At 35.4% G+C, this 9279-nt stretch overlaps 1 pseudogene; it reads left to right on the forward strand.

The window, feature by feature from the left end:
* The first annotated feature begins 552 nt into the window (after nucleotides 1-552).
* LOC148767963 (uncharacterized) lies at nucleotides 553-5634 on the forward strand (annotated as a pseudogene).
* Nucleotides 5635-9279: the final 3645 nt, after the last annotated feature.

Here is a 9279-nt window from a genome sequence, read left to right on the forward strand (position 1 = left end):
GTTTCTAATGGATGAGAGTTGGATCAAGCTCAATGATTTTAATTCAAAGGAATATGTTAATGGAGTTAAAAATTTAATGCAATTTGTTGTACAACATGTTGGGAAGAGAAATAATATGCCTTGTCTATGTGGAGATTGTTTAAATCAAAGTTTGCACCCACAATACTTGGTCAAATTGCATTTACTCACTAATGGGATAGATATTTTTTATAATGAATGGGTGCATCACGGTGAAAATTCCAATAAAAATGTGGAAGACCATAATGTTTATGATAACGTGGATGAGACATTTGAAGAGGAAGAGATGTTAGAGGATTTGAATTTTGGGTTGCTTTATTTTGATGATCATGAAGAAGGTCCATCCGATTATTGTGATGATACTCATGCTGGTCCACCAACTCTCGTATCTGATGATGAAGTAGGAAATTTCAGAAATTGTTGAAAGATACACGACGTAAGTTATATCCTGGTTGCTCAAAATCATTATTATCTTTCCTTGTCTAACTACTTCATATAAAAGTTTTGAACCGAATGAGTAATAAATGTTATGACATGATTATTGATTTATTCAAACAATATCTGCAAGAGGGTGATATTATTCCTTCATCATTTTATGAGTCAAGAAAATTATTGAAAGATGTTGGGTTGGTTTACGAGTTTATCCATGCATGTAAAAATGATTGCATTCTCTCATGGAAAGAACACGAGAGCTTAATTAGTTGTCCAGTATGCAAATAATCTAGATGAAAAGTAAATGATGGAAAAGAAAAAAAAAATCCTCACAAAGTTTTGCGCTATTTTCCTCTAAAGCCAAGATTGCAAAGACTTATTTATCGAGAAAGACACCTTCTGGTATGCGATGGTATAAAGATGGAAAAATTGACGAGGAAGGTAAAATGATCCATCCTTCAGATTCTGAAGCTTGGAAGGAATTAGATAAGCAATATCCCTAGTTTGCTCAAGATCCCCGAAATGTGCGCCTTGGTCTAGCTACTGACGGATTTAATCCTTTAAGTAATATGAATAACTCTTATAGTATATGGCCGGTGATTTTGGTGCCATACAACCTACCACCTTGGCTATGCATGAAAGAACCGTATTTTATCATGTCTCTGTTGATTCAGGGTCCTAAGTCACCTGGAAGAGATATTGATGTATATTTGCGACCATTGATAGATGATCTGAAGGTATTGTGGGTATCTGGAGTAAGAACAAGAGATGCTAAAACTGGAGAGTTATTTGTTCTGCATGCTGCAATTTTATGGACAATTAACGATTTCGTTGCATATGGTGATATTTCTGGACATCGAACAAAGGGTTATTGTGCTTGTCCAAGATGTATTGGGCTAAGAAGCAAGATTGGTTATATCGGCCACAGACGTTATTTGCCACATAATCATCCATATCTAAGAAGTCTTAAATTTAATGATCAGGCATCACACCGATCAAAACCCGTGGAGCTTACCAACGCTGAAATTCTTATCTAGAACAAGTAGAAAATGTTGTGCTTGGCAAGCAGTCCACGGATAAAAAACGAAAGCGCCCTTCGCAACACTTATGCTGGATAAAAAAAGTATATTATTTGAGTTGCCATATTGGTCTATACTAACATTACGGCACAATCTTGATGTAATGCATATCGAGAAGAATACATGTGATAATGTTATGGGAACTATATTAGATATTGATGGTAAAATAAAGGATACTGAGAAGGCTCGTTTAGATTTGGAGGACATGGGTGTAAGAAGTGAGTTACATTTAAAGCCAGTAGAAGGTGCCAAAACAAATAAAGAAGGTAAGATGAAGTGTTTGAAGCCACGTGCGATTTATACCTTATCCCGAAAAGAGAAAAAAGGAATTTTGTGAGTTCTTGAAAGGTGTAAAATTTCCGGATGGGTACGCTGCGAATATCTCCAGATGTGTGAATATCAAAGATGGTAAGATAACTGGGTTGAAAAGTCATGATTGGCATGTTCTATTACAACGTTTGCTTCATGTAGGATTGCGTGGTTACCTACAAAAAGATATTCTTAATGCTATTACCGAGTTGACAAGTTTCTTCAGACAGTTATGTTCTAGAAAATTAAGCTTGGATGTCCTTGATAATTTGGAAAAACTAATTCCTGTAATATTAGGAAAGTTAGAAATGATATTTCCACCTGCATTTTTTGACGTGATGGTCCATCTAGCCACTCATTTGGAACAAGAAGCAAAGATTGATGGACCTGTTCACTATAGATGGATGTACCCTATTGAAAGGTAACAAATTTAGAGGCTTTACTTTTTCTTTAGTTAGCTAAAGTTGCATAGATTATATATTTTTCATTTGTTTCATGTGTCTCGTGTATATGTATTTTGATATTACTATAGGTATCTTGGTAGTTTAAAAGTAATGGTTCGAAATAGAGCTCGTCCTGAAGGATCAATTGCGGAGGCTTATATCGTGAAAGAGTGTTTGAGTTTTTGTTCATTTATCTCCATGACATTGACACTAAATACAATCGAGATAAAAGAAATTATGATGGGTAGGACCATCCAAATGAAACGTTATCTATGTTTCGAAGTAAAATTCGAACTTTTGGAGAAACATATTTTGTACAGTTGACCCCTTCAACAATATAGTTCCTTTCATTGTATGTTTTGAATAACTGCGTGGACTTAGATTCATATTTGAGGTAAGAAAAATTATTTTAATAGTATAATAGCACTTTAACATTATTTGATGGGTTATTTTTTTCATTTTCAGAGAGCATGAAGAACTTAAGCAACAACATGCAATTGGTTGGGAGGCTAGACAAAGGAAAAAGTTTGCTGCATAGTTTGATAATCGACTAAGATCTCCAAATTATATTTTTATTTTATTCATTAATTAATAGTTTCTTTATTAAAATCAAAGTTAAATCACATTATATTTTAAAATTAGATTTAAAAGTTGAGGAGCATTAAATCCCCTGAAGCTACATATGAACTTATTGCACTTGCCCGTGGGCCTGATTATCGTATTAATAAGTGTAGTGGGTGCATAGTAGAAGGTATTAAATATCTAACAAGCAAAAGAGATTCTAGACGAGTAACACAAAATAGTGGTGTTTGTACACACTCTCTTCATAAAGGTAAAATGACCAAACTTTATGGTGTTTTAGAAGATGTGATCGAGTTGAGCTATACTTATGGTTACCAATGCGTACTATTCAGTTGCAAATGGTTTAACTTGAACCGAAACTAAATTATAAACAAAGATAGTGATCTTACAAGCAATGTGGGTAGTTTGTCGTATAAAAGCGAACCTTATATTTTAGCAAATCAAGTATTCCAGGTGTTCTATGTTAGCGATACAAAATTAAATGGGAATTGGAAAGTTGTTCAACATGTACAATATCGACATCTTTTTGACCCATCATTCATTCGATTTACCGATGGGAATGAACCCGATGTGAATGACGCATATCAACAAGAAAATTGTGCTCATGTTAACGTTCAAGATAGTGCTCCAGAGATTGGATCGATTGACCGTAATGATGAAGCTCCATTGGAGATCAAAATTCTTCAAAAAATAATCCATTCACGTGTTCATGATGATAAAGATGAAGAAGAATAAGATGATGATGATGGAGAAGACGACACTCTAGTCGAATATTGGAGCACCGACGATGAAATTGCATCTCACGCTAACATAGATGGCGACTTGGAATAGTAAAAATATATAGGTATAAAGAGTTTCAAATAACTTTTGCTCTATCATTGTTTATATTTATCCATTTTGATTAAATTTCTTGATTTACTTATATTGTACCACATCCCCCCTTTGCAGTTATGAGAAGATTTCAAGACATGGGTGCCTTCTATTTTATTTTATATCTTAAAGACATGCTTGGTGGACTAGTGCAGACATAATTACAGATGACGAAAATGCTGTTGTCCAAGAATTAATGTCACTCACTCGGCGGAAAAGGTATAGTTTTATGTTTTTCTTTTTGGCATTATTTGTTTTCTCTCAAGTGATTTGACTCTTTTATCCCCAAAAAAGATGCTAATTTGACCGTAATTAACAGTTGTATTATACTATGTTGCATTCTATTCATTAAGTTTATATTACTTGATTGTTTTTTTTGACATATTTGTCTTTTCTGTATGATGGGAGTCAATCATTGGACTAAGCCGAACTCAGGATGAGGATATAGGAGATGAGAAAACATCCTTCATTATTCTTGTTATGTATTCAATATTAATTTTATTTTCAATGAAAAAAGTTGGTACTTGTACTATTGTTCAATTGCATGTACATGTCTAGTACATATTAATGATCAATGTATTTATGTGCATCTTCTATTGATTGGACATGCTTTTTTTTCCGTTGAAATTAATTATGTGTATACATTTTTTCTTATTGGTGCAATGTGAAAACATTAATTGGTTGTCTGTTTATATTTCATGTTTGAAGATCTTTAGTATTTTGTTGGTCATGTTCTAGGAAATGAATTTCATACTCATTTCATTCTGCTTGTTCAGGTAAATAGATTTCATAGCCATTTACTAAGTTAGTCAAACTGATGTAATAACTCAAGTTAGTCTTAAACATGTCTTATGATGAATAATTTTAATCTATTATAGTTTAATTCGTTTCATTATTTATCAAGTCGTTCTTCTTGTAACTTTCACATTTGGTAGATACAAAAATGTTAGGACTTGTCAAGAGTTGTATTGGGACAAAATTTATAAGCTTGTTTTGGGATATGATCATTGTAAGTATCTTCTTCGTTGGTTTTTCTTGTGTGTAACAATTTTGTCTCATTCTCCACAATTGTCATGCTATTGCCTCATTCTTTTTTGAATTTTCAGCTTTATTATTTGATGATTATGATAATTGTGGTTATTGGATGAATGGAGTATTTCTTAATGTTAACGTTGAAAAATATAAATGAGTTGGGAAATGTTTGGGTTAGATTGAATTTGGACCGTTTCTTGGGATAATGTTTTAGTAATTGTTTGGTAAAAACTTATTATACACGAATTGCGGTTTTAGTAAGTTCTATTTTATTTTTGTATTGCAGTGATTTAAAAGTCTGCCCACCCTGAATCGTAAAGTAATTTATTTTTTAAGTTATTTTTTTATTTTCTGCTTGCACATACTAAATTCGTAAAATCGAACCCAATATCAAACATGCCTCGGCATATCATGAACTTGTGTGTTATTATTTATTTTTCTTATTGTTCTAAATTAATCTTATGTCTCATATGATGTACTATAATTTGTATATATATTTGTATATCAATTTTATTTTTCAAGTTTTTGTAATCAAATTTAGTTGTAGAAGTTGCAAAGAAAGCTCTCCAGGTGGTAGAGGTTGACCCGAATGAAGTGAACCTTGTTTTGCTCTATACTTCAACCTCCGAAAATTTATTTGGCAGTGCTCCTCAGGTATCTTTTTCTTTATTTTTAATGTCATATATCTTAGTAATGGTGATTTTTTTTTCTCTCTTTTTTTTATAGAATTTGCATGTCTTTCTTGTAATTGTTTCTAGATTCGAAAAACGCTTGGTTGCAAAAACAATCCGTTACCTTACGATATTACAGTCGCGTGTTGTGGGGTTTATATTAGGCCTATTTTCACCTGGTTGCTACATTGGAGGTAATATATATATATATATATATATATATATATATATATATATATATATATATATATATATATATATATATATATATATATATATATATATATATATATATATATATATATATATATTGTAAAATGACCTATTTATCTAGCTCTTTGGTTTGTGTTTGTGGAAATACATAAGAATATAAATAACAAGACAAAGAGAGAAAGAGAGAATGCAAAGAACAACAATCCGTAGAGAGAAAATTGTGGGATAGTTAGGGGAGGGAAGATTCTCATTTATATAGGTGCAAATCACCGGAAGTTACATGGGAGTCACACGGAAGTTATACCCTACATAGATCATGGAGGGAGTTATGGGATAATGGGTAAGTTGAGAATCTCTAGTGGCGTAGTGGGGAGTTATAAACTCCGAGTGGCTTAAGATAGGAATAACCACGTTATATATTATTTACAACACTCCCCCTTGGGGATTCCTATCGAACCACTATTGTTCTTTTCATGTTGCCTCATTAAAACCTTCCGAGGAATAAAACCCAATGGGAAAAAACAACCTCGGTTACGAAAAAGAGTACAACACACAATCTTTTCAATCAACATATGTTGCCTCGTTAAAACCTTGGCGATTAACGAAAACTCTTTGGAAAAAATAAACATCGCACAAAGGGAAAAGAGTACAATAGGGCATCTGGGTATCTTCTGGATACTAAGTACCTACAGGGCACTCCCCCTCACGTTAACTCCCCCTGTTGTATACAAGGGAGCGAGCTTGTATAATCTACGCAAGTCAGCATCCTTAACATACTTTTCCAAAGTGACTTTAGGCGAAGACTTAGTAAATAAGTCAGCGTAGTTATCATGTTTCATGATCTACTGGATCATTATTGTTTGAACTCTTATTATTGTTGATTGAAGAAAACCTCATAACTATGTTCTTGGAGTTGTCACATTTAATGAAGCTCGTCTTCATTTGCTCAATGCAGTCTAATACAATATCTTAGGATCTTTTGTGGTAGCGAATTCACAGTAATCTCGAACGTTCCTAATCATGGCTTCAGGCCATGTGCATTCACTCACTATCTCATGAAGCCAACATCATGCATGATTTGACCTAGTGAAAACTAAGGTACATTTCATAGAACCCCAAGACATAGCTGTTTTCCCAATACTATATCATAGATTGGGAACGAACTTTGTGTGGATATGACTTCTAGTCAATGCCAATATAAACCACAAGTTTAGCATCATTCATTGATGCATAGGGCGTGTCAGTAAGGTGAGATAAGTCTACCTACTAAATTACCGAAAACGCTAAATCATATCGAGTACATGGAATTAAGCATAATAATGCATATATTGCATTTACATATGTCACTTCTGGTGCTAACACTTCCTCGTCCTCCTCCATGGAACCAAATGAATTATTGGACCTATATCATTGTCAAACTCCCATAGGTGTTACTCGATAATTTCTCTTTATCCATAACATCTTCTAGATGTAATTCGATTGATGGACAAAAATTCAATTAACATGATAAATTTTAAGTCGGTCGAGACTTCTTTAGATATTTGATCTTGAACTCAAATTATCAACAATTGAGTTTTTTTTACATGACTTCTTCAGTAGTCCAAATCAAGTTCAAACCTTTAATATAAATTGTAGTAATAGGAAGAACCAAAACCAATTATTGTTCACCTATTCTCTTCCGAGTAACTGTTCACTTAGGCGATTATCCTATATTCTTCTGGAATATTTCTAGTCATAATTAAAGTGAACGTCTCAGCCCAACTGAGTTTTGTAACTAGTCGAGATTTTCTTATTCTCGAGAATGGATATTGATGTCGAGGCGTCCCCCGGCAGTTGGGGATCGTGCATGTATACGCAGCGGAATTTAAAATTTTAGATCGAACTAGTTTCGATTACATGCATAAACTAATCACACAGTCAACGTACCTTAACGCTTCCGCCATACATATGGTAATTATCGATTTAATTGAAAAACACGTAAAACCAAAAATTACGAAACATGCTTATTCATCATTCAATGAAATCGAAACACGTAATCACATATTACTCATAATCATAAATTATAATTCATACAAACATGCTCGAATTAATTTACGAAAGTTTGGATTTATTTACCTCTTGTAGCGTGAGATTTCGACGAATCGAAACCTAGAACCAATCACGTACAAGCTGCAAATTACCAATCCTCGGGGCTGCAATTCACGGCTGGAGCAAGCTGATCCAGCAAGTGACGAATGGTGGCGCGTGGCAGCAGCAGCGGCGGCGCGTGGCAGCAACAGCGGCGGCGCGTGGCAGCAACAGCGGCGGCGCGTGAGCGGTGCAGCGGCGGTGCGTGGATTCGTCGGGGCAGCAGCTCCTCTCCAATTAGGTTTCACCTCGTATTTTCGACCCACTCGAACTACAACACTAGATGTAAACGAGTTAGATAACAACAAGAATAAAACGAAGGAAACGAGAGGGGAAAACCGGTGGTTTTCCGGCGGTGGTCGGCGGTGGCGTGCCGGAGCAGCAACGGCCGAAGAGGGCTGAGCGGCTAGGGTTTTTGGTGCTGAAAACCTTGATCTCAAAACTCTTTTTGAGGTCTATTTATACTTAGGGTTTTCAACCCTAGTGGGCTTAAGTCATTGGGCTTGACCCACTGATGCATTAAGCCCATTCCCTCGTCGGCCTCGTTTCTAACAAACGATCGTTCACAAAATTATAACAAAATTATATTTGTGACGAGCTTAAAGTCCTCGTCGATACATGTGCCTCTTCGAAATTTCTAATTTCCAAAAGTGGAAACTTCCACTTCAGTGGACCTGCTAAATCGGGAAACTTCCCAATTTAGAAAGTTCACTAAATTCCGCATGTCTCTCTTTCTCTACGTTTATTCCGATTCGCAATCCACAATTACGAATCTTGGATTCAATCATATCGACATCCAATCGTTCAAAAATTAACACATTAATCTATGCTTGTTGTTATCAAGGATCTATATTACACGAGAAGTGTGACCTTCAATGGTTCAGGTGTATGCTAGCCGTGGGCTCACAACTCTTTGTGATTCGAACAACACATTGTTCTTATACGAACTCCTCCCAAGAGTCCCGATTAGAGTAAAACTCATTTTACCTAATCCCCGATCAAATCGGTGCCCAACGAATCAAGATTGGCGTCTAGCAACTACGCATCATGATTCCCTAGATACAAGTGAAGTGCCTGCAAGAACCTTATGATATAGTTAGCGTACAGTACGATCCCTTCGGAGCACATGTCCCGATTGAACTAGAGGCATTGGTTCACCGAGACCTCTTATAAAGTTCAATAACCGTGCGAACGTTCTAGGTATTATAAATCCATTTGTGTGCGACTTAGGGAAACACATTTCCCTAATCACCCCACTATCAACTCTGGCCAGAGATTCCTTGGATTATAAACCGTCAGAACACACAGGACATCCATGACTACTCAAGCGCTCGAATCCCCTACTACAATGCACAGACTTCACACTAGATTTCGGATTGCACGAACGTTGGCCCTTGGAGTGGTCCGCGGTGGGACTCAGAGACAGGTCACGATACAATCGGTCCTCTAGTGAAGTCACGGTGATGTCTGGGTCTTAAGGACTAATGGTGTACAACTATATCT

The sequence above is a fragment of the Erythranthe guttata genome, chromosome 9, assembly GCF_056151865.1.
Source record: "Erythranthe guttata isolate IM_541 chromosome 9, IM_541, whole genome shotgun sequence".
Classification (NCBI taxonomy): domain Eukaryota; kingdom Viridiplantae; phylum Streptophyta; class Magnoliopsida; order Lamiales; family Phrymaceae; genus Erythranthe; species Erythranthe guttata.